The sequence below is a fragment of the Argopecten irradians genome, chromosome 2 (genome assembly GCF_041381155.1).
Source record: "Argopecten irradians isolate NY chromosome 2, Ai_NY, whole genome shotgun sequence".
In the NCBI taxonomy this organism is placed as follows: Eukaryota; Metazoa; Mollusca; class Bivalvia; order Pectinida; family Pectinidae; genus Argopecten; species Argopecten irradians.
The window spans coordinates 35,713,916-35,728,921 of record NC_091135.1 but is presented as its reverse complement, the minus strand read 5'-3'; the positions used below and the strand labels follow the sequence as shown (position 1 = coordinate 35,728,921).

Genomic DNA, 15,006 nt, shown 5'->3' with positions numbered 1-15,006 from the left:
ATTCAATCGAGAAAACGTAACACATATTCTACAAACGATGGCAGAACTATATATTTCCAAAAAAAAATCAAATTTAGTTATCTGATAGTTTGGCTTTAATACAATTAAATATCTCCTACAACAATACTGAGAATCTGGCAAGTATTGTGACGCAGTATATTTTTGTCTCGATGTAAATCGTAGTCTATTTAAGTATACATTAAACCTCTGACTGAAAGAAATTTCCTTTATATTATATTGATTTTTTTTCAGATAAAATTCGTCACCGTCTATTCAGGACAAGTAGTGATATGTACTATTCGCATTTTTTCCTTACTTTCCCCATCCCAGATCTTTATTTACATTAACATGTGACAAATATACATTGTATAATCCAAAAGAAAACTTCAATGTAGTTCCATTAAAAAATATTATATAACACGGCAAGGCAAAAGGTTTTAAACCCATTTCCATACTTGTTTTATTGTGGTTTTTTTTTTTTTTTTTTTTAGTTTTTTTTTCTTATTTTTGATGATCGAATTGATTTTCTGAAAAATGCAACACCTAAAAGATGTACAACTCTTTGTTCTAAACTTGTTATTGATGTTAAACTCTAAAGGAAAGATTGAGTCCAAATCAACCAGGATCAAACAAAAATGCAAATCCGTACAAGGAACTGACACTAAAAGAGAATGAGAAACGCTGTTGGAATCTAAAGAATAACAAAAATACAAATACTATTTATCGCATTACATTCACTGCCTTTTCTGGGAGTCGAACGGGGGACCTCGAAATCACTAGTTCATGTCTCTTCTCTAAAATTTAGCTAATTTACCAGACATAGGGCAGGGTTGGGGCCCTTGGGGTTCCTACTTATCTTTACAATCTATTCACAAAAGTTAACCCAGATTAGACAAGACTAACAAACGTTCAAATTAGATACGTTTCACAATTTGAAATATATTAGTACAAGTTACAAATCATACTTCGATTAGTAACATTTCATAATTTAAAAACTAGTATATATTTGCATATGATTTCATTGATATTTTATCTATTAAGCGTTTCGATCAAAGGTACAGACACATAAAAAGAAGAAAAAATAATTATTATGTAACTGTTAATACGTAACACCAACAAAGAAATTCCATACATTATATTTAAGCCTGCGCCTATCACCTCTCATCAGCTTTGCGCAGTGGCGGTACCATAGTCGATGAGGATTTTCCGAGACGTGGTTATTGCTAGTTGAAAACTATACCCAATACCCTGCACTGTGGCCTGTAATATGGCCGCAAGTGCAATTTTTGTTAGCTCCTACGGGAGCAACATAATACAGAACAAAATTAGTGTTATTGCCTTACTCCTCAACTTGACTAAACTTGGTATTTATATCTTTATTACCTTCCATTTGAAATGGTAAGATTATTTGTCTGAATCATTTCAATATCGGAAATAACCAAAATGGTCATTGAAATTTAAATGTTCATTTATCACTTTTCAGTAAAAACCGCGTTATGTGCTACTTTGTAATGAACTTCAATGCATTCCACCGGATAATGTGGTGCGTGTATGACTCGAAAAATACTGTTTACCTGTTGACCCTGGAAGCTATTTTGACCAGAAAGTCACCGATACGGGTAGCGTGAAATGCATGCTGACGAGTACACGGTAAATGCACAGGGGGCCAACTCAATGAAAATGGATGTTGTCATTCAATTTTGTATTTGGTGGATGGACTGATGAGTATATATGACAGTCATGTGATTTTTTTCAAAAAATACGAGATTTGAATTTATTTTAAATCGGGATATTTACTATAAAACAGAGAAAGGGACGACAGTCGCCATATTGGATTTTTTACCCCACCTCGATTAAAGTTAATTTTTTCACAATAGTATACCTTTTTTCCTAGAGTCATAGTCACGCATCAGTCCTCCGATAATCCATAATCACACACATACCATACAAAAGCATATAAACGATGTCTATATAGTCAAACGCAATATTTTAATCCGAAATTACCGGCGCTTTCTGACTTGTGACATCGAAAGCAACGTCCTAGTAAAGAGCGACTAGAGTGACTTCCCCTGCAGTCTAATTCAATGGGTTTAATCAGAGATATTCCGATACGTTTGTTTTCGCGGAAAATTTGAATATTAATACGTATCGGAATACAAAAAAACACCGAGTACTAGAATAGACTCTTGCAATAATTTGACATTGAAAGCGTCCGATTCTGCAGCTGACATCTGTCCACAACCAATACACAATAATTCAGACTTTTCCCTATTTATTTTGGCGCCAGAAGCCCGGCCATATTTTTCAAAAACATCAAAAGCCTGGTCAATGGAAGTTTTGTTAGCCAGAGTCAGTGTAGAATCATCAGCATGCTGGAAAATTTTAGCAGACGTATTACTCATAGGAATTGAAATACCGCTAATCATGTCATTTTTAGGTATAGCTTGACCTAGGGGCTCCGCTACAAGTACATATAGTAATGCAGACAATGAACAGCCTTGTCTTACAGAATTCTTAATTGGGAAATATTTAGTAAGATGACCATTGCATTTCACACTGATATAGATCCCATTGTAAAAAATTTAATCCACTTAATGAAAAAAATTACAAAATTCATGTCTCTAACGATTGAGCTACTTACCAGACAACATTGATCTTATACTAATCTTTAGAAGAAACAAGAGTCGCCCAGATTAGACAAGACTCTAACAAACGTTCTAGATACGTTTGAAATTTGAAATACATTAGACAAGTTACAAATCATACTTCGATAGTACACATTTCATAATTTATATAGTGTATATTTGCATATGATTTCATTGATATTTTATCTATTAAACGTTTCGATCAAAGAACAGACACATGAAAAGAAGAAAAAATAATTATTTAGTATCTGTAAATACGTTACACCAACAAAGAAATTCCATACATAATATTTAAGCCTGCGCCTATCACCTCTCACCAGCTTTGCGCAGTGGCGGTACCATAGTCGATGAGGATTTTCCGAGACGTGGTTATTGCTAGTTGAAAACTATACCCAATACCCCGCACTGTGGCCTGTAATATGGCCGCAAGTGCAATTTTTGTTAGCTCCTACGGGAGCAACATAATACAGAACAAAATTAGTGTTATTGCCTTACTCCTCAACTTGACTAAACTTGGTATTTATATCTTTATTACCTTACATTTGAAATGGTAAGATTATTTGTCTGAATCATTTCAATATCGGAAATAACCAAAATGGTCATTGAAATTTAAATGTTCATTTATCAGTCTTCAAGTTAATTCAAATTTTCGTTCCTTTTCCAATTCGTCATTTGTCATAACGTTTGTTTATATTAGACTCTTCTCCTAGCAAACAATTTTGGTCCAGCATCACTGCGGAATTATGAAGAAAGACAATACCTTACGTTTACAATATCTGCTCATACTTCATGGGACGTCTTTAATTCAATCGAGAAAACGTAACACATATCCTACAAACGATGGCAGAACTATGTATTTCCAAAGAAATCAAATTTAGTTATCTGATTAGTTTGGCTTTAATACAATTAAATATCTCCTACAACAATACTGAGAATCTGGCAAGTATTGTGACGCAGTATATTTTTGTCTCGATGTAAAACGTAGTCTATTTAAGTATACATTAAACCTCTGACTGAAAGAAATTTCCTTTATATTATATTGATTTTTTTTCAGATTAAATTCGTCACCGTCTATTCAGGACAAGTAGTAATATGTACTATTCGCATTTTTTCCTTACTTTCCCGTCCCAGATCTTTATTTACCTTAAAAGTGACAAATATACATTGTATAATCCAAAAGAAAACTACAATGTAGTTCCATTAAAAATATATTATATAACACGGCAAGGCAAAAGGTTTTAAAACCCATTTCCATACTTGTTTTATTGTGTTTTGTTTTTTTAAGTTTTTTTCTTATTTTTGATGATCGAATTGATTTTCTGAAAAATGCAACACCTAAAAGATGTACAACTCTTTGTTCTAAACTTGTTATTGATGTTAAACTCTAAAGGAAAGATTGAGTCCAAATCAACCAGGATCAAACAAAAATGCAAATCCGTACAAGGAACTGACACTAAAAGAGAATGAGAAACGCTGTTGGAATCTAAAGAATAACAAAAATACAAATACTATTTATCGCATTACATTCACTGCCTTTTCTGGGAGTCGAACGGGGAGTCGAACGGGGGACCTCGAAATCACTAGCTCGTGTCTCTAACGATTGAGCTACTTACCAGACAACATTGATCTTATACTTATCTTTACAAGAGACAAGAGTCGCCCAGATTAGACAAGACTAACAAACGTTCTAGATACGTTTAAAATTTGAAATACATTAGACAAGTTACAAATCATACTTCGATAGTACACATTTCATAATTTATATAGTGTATATTTGCATATGTTTTCATTGATATTTTATCTATTAAACGTTTCGATCAAAGGAACAGATACATAAAAAGAAGAAAAAATAATTATTTAGTATCTGTAAATACGTTACACCAACAACGAAATTCCATACATAATATTTAAGCCTGCGCCTATCACCTCTCATCAGCTTTGCGCAGTGGCGGTACCATAGTCGATGAGGATTTTCCGAGACGTGGTTATTGCTAGTTGAAAACTATACCCAATACCCCGCACTGTGGCCTGTAATATGGCCGCAAGTGCAATTTTTGTTAGCTCCTACGGGAGCAACATAATACAGAACAAAATTAGTGTTATTGCCTTACTCCTCAACTTGACTAAACTTGGTTACCTTACATTTGAAATGGTAAGATTATTTGTCTGAATCATTTCAATATCGGAAATAACCAAAATGGTCATTGAAATTTAAATGTTCATTTATCATTTCTTCAAGTTAATTCAAATTTTCGTTCCTTTTCCAATTCGTCATTTGTCATAACGTTTGTTTATATTAGACTCTTCTCCTAGCAAACAATTTTGGTCCAGCATCACTGCGGAATTATGAAGAAAGACAATACCTAACGTTTACAATATCTGCTCATACTTCATGGGATGTCTTTAATTCAATCGAGAAAACGTAACACATATCCTACAAACGATGGCAGAACTATATATTTCTAAAGAAATCAAATTTAGTTATCTGATAGTTTGGCTTTAATACAAATAAATATCTCATACAACAATACTGAGAATCTGGAGAGAATTGTGACGCAGTATATTTTTGTCTCGATGTAAATCGTAGTCTATTTAAGTATACATTAAACCTCTGACTGAAAGAAATTTCCTTTATATTATATTGATTTTTTTTTTCAGATAAAATTCGTCACCGTCTATTCAGGACAAGTAGTGATATGTACTATTCGCATTTTTTCCTTACTTTCCCCATCCCAGATCTTTATTTACATTAACATGTGACAAATATACATTGTATAATCCAAAAGAAAACTTCAATGTAGTTCCATTAAAAAAATATTATATAACACGGCAAGGCAAAAGGTTTTAAACCCATTTCCATACTTGTTTTATTGTTGGGTTTTTTTTGAGTTTTTTTCTTATTTTTGATGATCGAATTGATTTTCTGAAAAATGCAACACCTAAAAAGATGTACAACTCTTTGTTCTAAACTTGTTATTGATGTTAAACTCTAAAGGAAAGATTGAGTCCAAATCTACCAGGATCAAACAAAAATGCAAATCCGTACAAGGAACTGACACTAAAAGAGAATGAGAAACGCTGTTGGAATCTAAAGAATAACAAAAATACAAATACTATTTATCGCATTACATTCACTGCCTTTTCTGGGAGGCGAACGGGGGACCTCGAAATCACTAGTTCATGTCTTTTTTTTTATCTTAAAAATATTATTTTAATTTCCCAGACATAGGGCCGCAGGGGTGGGGGCCCTTGGGGTTCCTCACATTGCAATCACTACAATCTATTCAACATAAAATTAACACAGGCATCAACAAGATAAAATATCAAAATTAAAATATCACAGTTGTGACATCATATGTCAGTAAGCTAAATATCACAGACATTACAAACAATGAAATAATTGAAAAACTAGTAGAAATTATACCCGTACGGCTTTACAAATTTACTTTCACTCCATCCAATTCTACAGAAACAATTTCGTTATCAATTTCAAAATATTTCATAAAGAGCCTTGCATTATCCTGTGCTTTATATTGATGAAATGAATACTTAATAAATTGTTTAACCGTGAATTTGAAAAAAACGTAAAATTGGTACATTCTTTTCACCGAGCAACAACATGTTCCTCCTCTTAAAAATACAAAATCTTGCCACGCTCAGTATAAAATTAACAAGGAAGCCGTTTACATGCTTCCATTTCTCGCCAAAACCCAAAATAATAAGACAGTCATAATTCAGCGAGTTCACATTCTCGGGACTTGCCTTGGAAAGTAAATTTTCTAATAAACCAACCATATAAACCTTGAAGTCCGATAATTCCGGACAGTGAAGAAACATATGAAAAATATCCTCAGACTGTGTCTGACAAACCGGACAATCATCTGAATCTGAAATACCGCACTTTAGAAGTTTCTTTTTAGTAAAAAACCGCGTTAGGTGCTACTTTGTAATGAACTTCAACGCATTCCACCGGATAATGTGGTGCGTGTATGACTCGAAAAATACTGTTTACCTGTTGACCCTGGAAGCTATTCGACCAGAAAGTCACCGATACGGGTACCGTGAAATGCATGCTGACGAGTACACGGTAAATGCACAGGGAGCCAACTCAATGAAAATGGATGTTGTCATTCATTTTTGTATTTGGTGGATGGACTGATGAGTATATATGACAGTCATGTGATTTTTTTCAAAAAATACGAGATTTGATTTTTTTTTTAAAAATCGGGATATTTAAAATAATTTTTCAAATCTCGTATTTTTTTGGAAAATATCCAAAGGTCTGTCATATATACTCATCAGCCCATCCTCCAAATACAAAAAAATGTATGACAACGTCCATTTCCATTGAGTTGGCCCCCTGTGGGTAAATGTCACGCGTGTGTCGTGGGATAGTGCGTGACCCCGAAGCATTCAGTTTCAGTGATATAACGGGTTGTGTCGGACCAGTGTTCATGTAACAGTTGTTTATAACTGTTTCTACAAAATTAAGTGGAAGCTGCCTGAGAAGTCTCAGATATTTTACGGATACTTCCTCCCTTGTGATTTCCGGATATTTTTCCTGGACTAATTCAACCACTGCCTGGATAGGAAGAAAACCCTCTACAACTTTGTAAGTAAGATCCTTCAAGTATATCAGACCTGAGTCTATGAAAATTTTCTCAAACACCGTATTACCATTTTCATTTACTATGAGTGGATTACAAAACATAGGTTGAAAATAAACATTCTCGGGCCCGTTTTCAAAAATAATAGAAGAGTAGATATCGGACCAAGCCAAAAGCATATCTCTGTAAAAAATCGGAACACATTGAAGCTGCTTCAGTTTAAAAACACAGTTAAAAAACTCCCAATCCGAGATTCATACCACCTATTTTAGATAGAAAATACTTGCATGTTTCTTTCCATGGTGATAAATCAGAATTGTAAAAAAGCCTGAAAACAAATTTAATTCTAAAGGACTTCATTTTGAGGTCTATATCCGGATATTGTAGTCCACCTTCAGACTTGAGCCCTATAAGAGTTTTAAAACCAACTAAGTGAGCTCCATTATTCCATAAAAAATTAAGACATAAAGTTTTGAGTTGTATTTGATATTTATCTGCAATACTTGCTACTGTCAATGTATACCAACACTTGGACAGCAACAGAGAAGAAATTACAGTAGCCCTACCCTGAATAGTTAATTTTCTCTGGGACCACATATTTGAAATATTGCGTATAGATGCAACTTTAGGTTCCCAATTCAAAGATTCACATAAGTTACCATTTGGACCCAAAAAAACACCGAGTACTAGAATAGACTCTTGCAATAATTTGACATTGAAAGCGTCCGATTCTGCAGCTGACATCTGTCCACAACCAATACACAATAATTCAGACTTTTCCCTATTTATTTTGGCGCAAGAAGCCCGGCCATATTTTTCAAAAACATCAAAAGCCTGGTCAATGGAAGTTTTGTTAGCCAGAGTCAGTGTAGAATCATCAGCATGCTGGAAAATTTTAGCAGACGTATTACTCATAGGAATTGAAATACCGCTAATCATGTCATTTTTAAGTATAGCTTGACCTAGGGGCTCCGCTACAAGTACATATATTAATGCAGACAATGGACAGCCGTGTCTTACAGAATTCTTAATTGGGAAATATTTAGTAAGATGACCATTGCATTTCACACTGATATAGATCCCATTGTAAAAAAAATTAATCCACTTAATGAAAAAAAAATAAAAAATTCATGTCTCTAACGATTGAGCTACTTACCAGACAACATTGATCTTATACTAATCTTTAGAAGAAACAAGAGTCGCCCAGATTAGACAAGACTCTAACAAACGTTCTAGATACGTTTGAAATTTGAAATACATTAGACAAGTTACAAATCATACTTCGATAGTACACATTTCATAATTTATATAGTGTATATTTGCATATGATTTTATTGATATTTTATCTATTAAAACGTTTCGATAAAAGGTACAGACACATAAAAAGAAGAAAAAATAATTATTATGTAACTGTTAATACGTTACACCAACAAAGAAATTCCATACATTATATTTAAGCCTGCGCCTATCACCTCTCATCAGCTTTGCGCAGTGGCGGTACCATAGTCGATGAGGATTTTCCGAGACGTGGTTATTGCTAGTTGAAAACTATACCCAATACCCCGCACTGTGGCCTGTAATATGGCCGCAAGTGCAATTTTTGTTAGCTCCTACGGGAGCAACATAATACAGAACAAAATTAGTGTTATTGCCTTACTCCTCAACTTGACTAAACTTGGTATTTATATCTTTATTACCTTCCATTTGAAATGGTAAGATTATTTGTCTGAATCATTTCAATATCGGAAATAACCAAAATGGTCATTGAAATTTAAATGTTCATTTATCACTTTTCAAGTTAATTCAACTTTTCGTTCCTTTTCCAATTCGTCATTTGTCATAATGTTTGTTTATATTAGACTCTTCTCCTAGCAAACAATTTTGGTCCAGCATCACTGCGGAATTATGAAGAAAGACAATACCTAAAGTTTACAATATCTGCTCATACTTCATGGGACGTCTTTAATTCAATCGAGAAAACGTAACACATATCCTACAAACGATGGCAGAACTATATATTTCTAAAGAAATCAATTTTAGTTATCTGATAGTTTGGCTTTAATACAAATAAATATCTCATACAACAATACTGAGAATCTGGCAAGTATTGTGACGCAGTATATTTTTGTCTCGATGTAAATCGTAGTCTATTTAAGTATACATTAAACCTCTGACTGAAAGAAATTTCCTTTATATTATATTGATTTTTTTTTCAGATAAAATTCGTCACCGTCTATTCAGGACAAGTAGTGATATGTACTATTCGCATTTTTTCCTTACTTTCCCCATCCCAGATCTTTATTTACATTAAAAGTGACAAATATACATTGTATAATCCAAAAGAAAACTTCAATGTAGTTCCATTAAAAAAATATTATATAACACGGCAAGGCAAAAGGTTTTAAACCCATTTCCATACTTGTTTTATTGTTTTTTTTTTTTTAGTTTTTTTCTTATTTTTGATGATCGAATTGATTTTCTGAAAAATGCAACACCTAAAAGATGTACAACTCTTTGTTCTAAACTTGTTATTGATGTTAAACTCTAAAGGAAAGATTGAGTCCAAATCAACCAGGATCAAACAAAAATGCAAATCCGTACAAGGAACTGACACTAAAAGAGAATGAGAAACGCTGTTGGAATCTAAAGAATAACAAAAATACAAATACTATTTATCGCATTACATTCACTGCCTTTTCTGGGAGGCGAACGGGGGGACCTCGAAATCACTAGTTCATGTCTTTTTTTTTATCTTAAAAATATTATTTTAATTTCCCAGACATAGGGCCGCAGGGGTGGGGGCCCTTGGGGTTCCTCACATTGCAATCACTACAATCTATTCAACATAAAATTAACACAGGCATCAACAAGATAAAATATCAAAATTAAAATATCACAGTTGTGACATCATATGTCAGTAAGCTAAATATCACAGATATTACAAACAATGAAATAATTGAAAAACTAGTAGAAATTATACCCGTACGGCTTTACAAATTTACTTTCACTCCATCCAATTCTACAGAAAACAATTTCGTTATCAATTTCAAAATATTTCATAAAGAGCCTTGCATTATCCTGTGCTTTATATTGATGAAATGAATACTTAATAAATTGTTTAAACCGTGAATTTGAAAAAAACGTAAAATTGGTACATTCTTTTCACCGAGCAACAACATGTTCCTCCTCTTAAAAATACAAAATCTTGCCACGCTCAGTATAAAATTAACAAGGAAGCCGTTTACATGCTTCCATTTCTCGCCAAAACCCAAAATAATAAGACAGTCATAATTCAGCGAGTTCACATTCTCGGGACTTGCCTTGGAAAGTAAATTTTCTAATAAACCAACCAAATAAACCTTGAAGTCCGATAATTCCGGACAGTGAAGAAACATATGAAAAATATCCTCAGACTGTGTCTGACAAAACCGGACAATCATCTGAATCTGAAATACCGCACTTTAGAAGTTTCTTTTTAGTAAAAACCGCGTTAGGTGCTACTTTGTAATGAACTTCAACGCATTCCACCGGATAATGTGGTGCGTGTATGACTCGAAAAATACTGTTTACCTGTTGACCCTGGAAGCTATTCGACCAGAAAGTCACCGATACGGGTACCGTGAAATGCATGCTGACGAGTACACGGTAAATGCACAGGGAGCCAACTCAATGAAAATGGATGTTGTCATTCATTTTTGTATTTGGTGGATGGACTGATGAGTATATATGACAGTCATGTGATTTTTTTCAAAAAATACGAGATTTGATTTTTTTTTTAAAAATCGGGATATTTAAAATAATTTTTCAAATCTCGTATTTTTTTGGAAAATATCCAAAGGTCTGTCATATATACTCATCAGCCCATCCTCCAAATACAAAAAAAATGTATGACAACGTCCATTTCCATTGAGTTGGCCCCCTGTGGGTAAATGTCACGCGTGTGTCGTGGGATAGTGCGTGACCCCGAAGCATTCAGTTTCAGTGATATAACGGGTTGTGTCGGACCAGTGTTCATGTAACAGTTGTTTAATAACTGTTTCTACAAAATTAAGTGGAAGCTGCCTGAGAAGTCTCAGATATTGTACGGATACTTCCTACCTTGTGGATTTCCGGATATTTTTCCTGGACTAATTCTTTAACCATCTGCACGGATAGGAAAGAAAACCCTCTACAACTTTGTAAGTAAGATCCTTCAAGTATATCAGACCTGAGTCTATGAAATTTTTCTCCAAAACCGTATTACCATTTTCATTTACTATGAGTGGATTACAAAACATAGGTTGAAAATAAACATAATCTCGGGCACGTTTTCAAAAAATAATAGAAGAGTAGATACGGACCAAGCCAAAAGCATATTCTCTGTAAAAAATCGGAACACATTGAAGCTGCTTCTAGTTTAAAAAACACAGTTAAAAACCTCCCCAATCGAGATTCATACACCTATTTTAGATAGAAAATACTAGCATGTTCTTCTTTCCATGGTGATAAATCAGAATTGTAAAAAAGCCTGAAAACAAATTTAATTCTAAAGGACTTCATTTTGAGGTCTATATCCGGATATTGTAGTCCACCTTCAGACTTGAGCCCTATAAGAGTTTTAAAACCAACTAAGTGAGCTCCATTATTCCATAAAAAATTAAGACATAAAGTTTTGAGTTGTATTTGATATTTATCTGCAATACTTGCTACTGTCAATGTATACCAACACTTGGACAGCAACAGAGAAGAAATTACAGTAGCCCTACCCTGAATAGTTAATTTTCTCTGGGACCCACATATTTGAAATATTGCGTATAGATGCAACTTTAGGTTCCCAATTCAAAGATTCACATAAGTTACCATTTGGACCCAAAAAAAACACCGAGTACTAGAATAGACTCTTGCAATAATTTGACATTGAAAGCGTCCGATTCTGCAGCTGACATCTGTCCACAACCAATACACAATAATTCAGATTTTTTTTTTTTTTGATGATCGAATTGATTTTCTGAAAAATGCAACACCTAAAAGATGTACAACTCTTTGTTCTAAACTTGTTATTGATGTTAAACTCTAAAGGAAAGATTGAGTCCAAATCAACCAGGATCAAACAAAAATGCAAATCCGTACAAGGAACTGACACTAAAAGAGAATGAGAAACGCTGTTGGAATCTAAAGAATAACAAAAATACAAATACTATTTATCGCATTACATTCACTGCCTTTTCTGGGAGTCGAACGGGGGACCTCGAAATCACTAGTTCGTGTCTCTAACGATTGAGCTATTTACCAGACAACATTGATCTTATACTTATCTTTACAAGAGACAAGAGTCGCCCAGATTAGACAAGACTAACAAACGTTCTAGATACGTTTGAAATTTGAAATACATTAGACAAGTTACAAATCATACTTCGATAGTACACATTTCATAATTTATATAGTGTATATTTGCATATGATTTCATTGATATTTTATCTATTAAACGTTTCGATCAAAGGAACAGACACATAAAAAGAAGAAAAAATAATTATTTAGTATCTGTAAATACGTTACACCAACAAAGAAATTCCATACATAATATTTAAGCCTGCGCCTATCACCTCTCATCAGCTTTGCGCAGTGGCGGTACCATAGTCGATGAGGATTTTCCGAGACGTGGTTATTGCTAGTTGAAAACTATACCCAATACCCCGCACTGTGGCCTGTAATATGGCCGCAAGTGCAATTTTTGTTAGCTCCTACGGGAGCAACATAATACAGAACAAAATTAGTTGTTATTGCCTTACTCCTCAACTTGACTAAACTTGGTATTTATATCTTTATTACCTTCCATTTGAAATGGTAAGATTATTTGTCTGAATCATTTCAATATCGGAAATAACCAAAATGGTCATTGAAATTTAAATGTTCATTTATCACTTTTCAAGTTAATTCAACTTTTCGTTCCTTTTCCAATTCGTCATTTGTCATAATGTTTGTTTATATTAGACTCTTCTCCTAGCAAACAATTTTGGTCCAGCATCACTGCGGAATTATGAAGAAAGACAATACCTAAAGTTTACAATATCTGCTCATACTTTATGGGACGTCTTTAATTCAATCGAGAAAACGTAACACACATCCTACAAACGATGGCAGAACTATATATTTCCAAAAAAGAAAAAAAAATCAAATTTAGTTATCTGATAGTTTGGCTTTAATACAAATAAATATCTCATACAACAATACTGAGAATCTGGCAAGTATTGTGACGCAGTATATTTTTGTCTCGATGTAAATCGTAGTCTATTTAAGTATACATTAAACCTCTGACTGAAAGAAATTTCCTTTATATTATATTGATTTTTTTTTCAGATATAATTCGTCACCGTCTATTCAGGACAAGTAGTGATATGTACTATTCGCATTTTTTCCTTACTTTCCCCATCCCAGATCTTTATTTACCTTAAAAGTGACAAATATACATTGTATAATCCAAAAGAAAACTACAATGTAGTTCCATTAAAAAAATATTATATAACACGACAAGGCAAAAGGTTTTAAACCCATTTCAATACTTGTTTTATTGTGGTTTTTTTTTTTTTTGGTTTTTTTTCTTATTTTTGATGATGATCGAATTGATTTTCTGAAAAATGCAACACCTAAAAGATGTACAACTCTTTGTTCTAAACTTGTTATTGATGTTAAACTCTAAAGGAAAGATTGAGTCCAAATCAACCAGGATCAAACAAAAATGCAAATCCGTACAAGGAACTGACACTAAAAGAGAATGAGAAACGCTGTTGGAATCTAAAGAATAACAAAAATACAAATACTATTTATCGCATTACATTCACTGCCTTTTCTGGGAGTCGAACGGGGGACCTCGAAATCACTAGTTCGTGTCTCTAACGATTGAGCTATTTACCAGACAACATTGATCTTATACTTATCTTTACAAGAGACAAGAGTCGCCCAGATTAGACAAGACTAACAAACGTTCTAGATACGTTTAAAATTTGAAATACATTAGACAAGTTACAAATCATACTTCGATAGTACACATTTCATAATTTATATAGTGTATATTTGCATATGATTTTATTGATATTTTATCTATTAAACGTTTCGATCAAAGGAACAGACACATAAAAAGAAGAAAAAATAATTATTATGTATCTGTAAATACGTTACACCAACAAAGAAATTCCATACATAATATTTAAGCCTGCGCCTATCACCTCTCATCAGCTTTGCGCAGTGGCGGTACCATAGTCGATGAGGATTTTCCGAGACGTGGTTATTGCTAGTTGAAAACTATACCCAATACCCCGCACTGTGGCCTGTAATATGGCCGCAAGTGCAATTTTTGTTAGCTCCTACGGGAGCAACATAATACAGAACAAAATTAGTGTTATTGCCTTACTCCTCAACTTGACTAAACTTGGTATTTATATCTTTATTACCTTACCATTTGAAATGGTAAGATTATTTGTCTGAATCATTTCAATATCGGAAATAACCAAAATGGTCATTGAAATTTAAATGTTCATTTATCACTTTTCAAGTTAATTCAACTTTTCGTTCCTTTTCCAATTCGTCATTTGTCATAATGTTTGTTTATATTAGACTCTTCTCCTAGCAAACAATTTTGGTCCAGCATCACTGCGGAATTATGAAGAAAGACAATACCTAAAGTTTACAATATCTGCTCATACTTCATGGGAAATCTTTAATTCAATCGAGAAAACGTAACACATATTCTACAAACGATGGCAGAACTATATATTTCC

At 33.4% G+C, this 15,006-nt stretch overlaps 6 non-coding genes across 6 annotated transcripts; all 6 read left to right on the top strand.

Moving 5' to 3' along the window:
• The first annotated feature begins 1,166 nt into the window (after nucleotides 1-1,166).
• On the top strand, nucleotides 1,167-1,305 carry LOC138317102 (U4 spliceosomal RNA). The gene has a single exon (XR_011207722.1). It is a non-coding gene; the product is annotated as a U4 spliceosomal RNA (small nuclear RNA).
• Nucleotides 1,306-2,963: 1,658 nt separating this feature from the next.
• LOC138317091 (U4 spliceosomal RNA) lies at nucleotides 2,964-3,102 on the top strand. The gene has a single exon (XR_011207712.1). It is a non-coding gene; the product is annotated as a U4 spliceosomal RNA (small nuclear RNA).
• A 1,477-nt stretch (nucleotides 3,103-4,579) lies between these two features.
• LOC138317090 (U4 spliceosomal RNA) lies at nucleotides 4,580-4,718 on the top strand. Its single transcript, XR_011207711.1, has one exon. It is a non-coding gene; the product is annotated as a U4 spliceosomal RNA (small nuclear RNA).
• A 4,014-nt stretch (nucleotides 4,719-8,732) lies between these two features.
• LOC138317113 (U4 spliceosomal RNA) lies at nucleotides 8,733-8,871 on the top strand. The gene has a single exon (XR_011207733.1). It is a non-coding gene; the product is annotated as a U4 spliceosomal RNA (small nuclear RNA).
• Nucleotides 8,872-12,842: 3,971 nt separating this feature from the next.
• LOC138317112 (U4 spliceosomal RNA) lies at nucleotides 12,843-12,981 on the top strand. The gene has a single exon (XR_011207732.1). It is a non-coding gene; the product is annotated as a U4 spliceosomal RNA (small nuclear RNA).
• Nucleotides 12,982-14,462: 1,481 nt separating this feature from the next.
• Nucleotides 14,463-14,601, top strand: LOC138317111 (U4 spliceosomal RNA). Its single transcript, XR_011207731.1, has one exon. It is a non-coding gene; the product is annotated as a U4 spliceosomal RNA (small nuclear RNA).
• The last annotated feature ends 405 nt before the right edge of the window (nucleotides 14,602-15,006 follow it).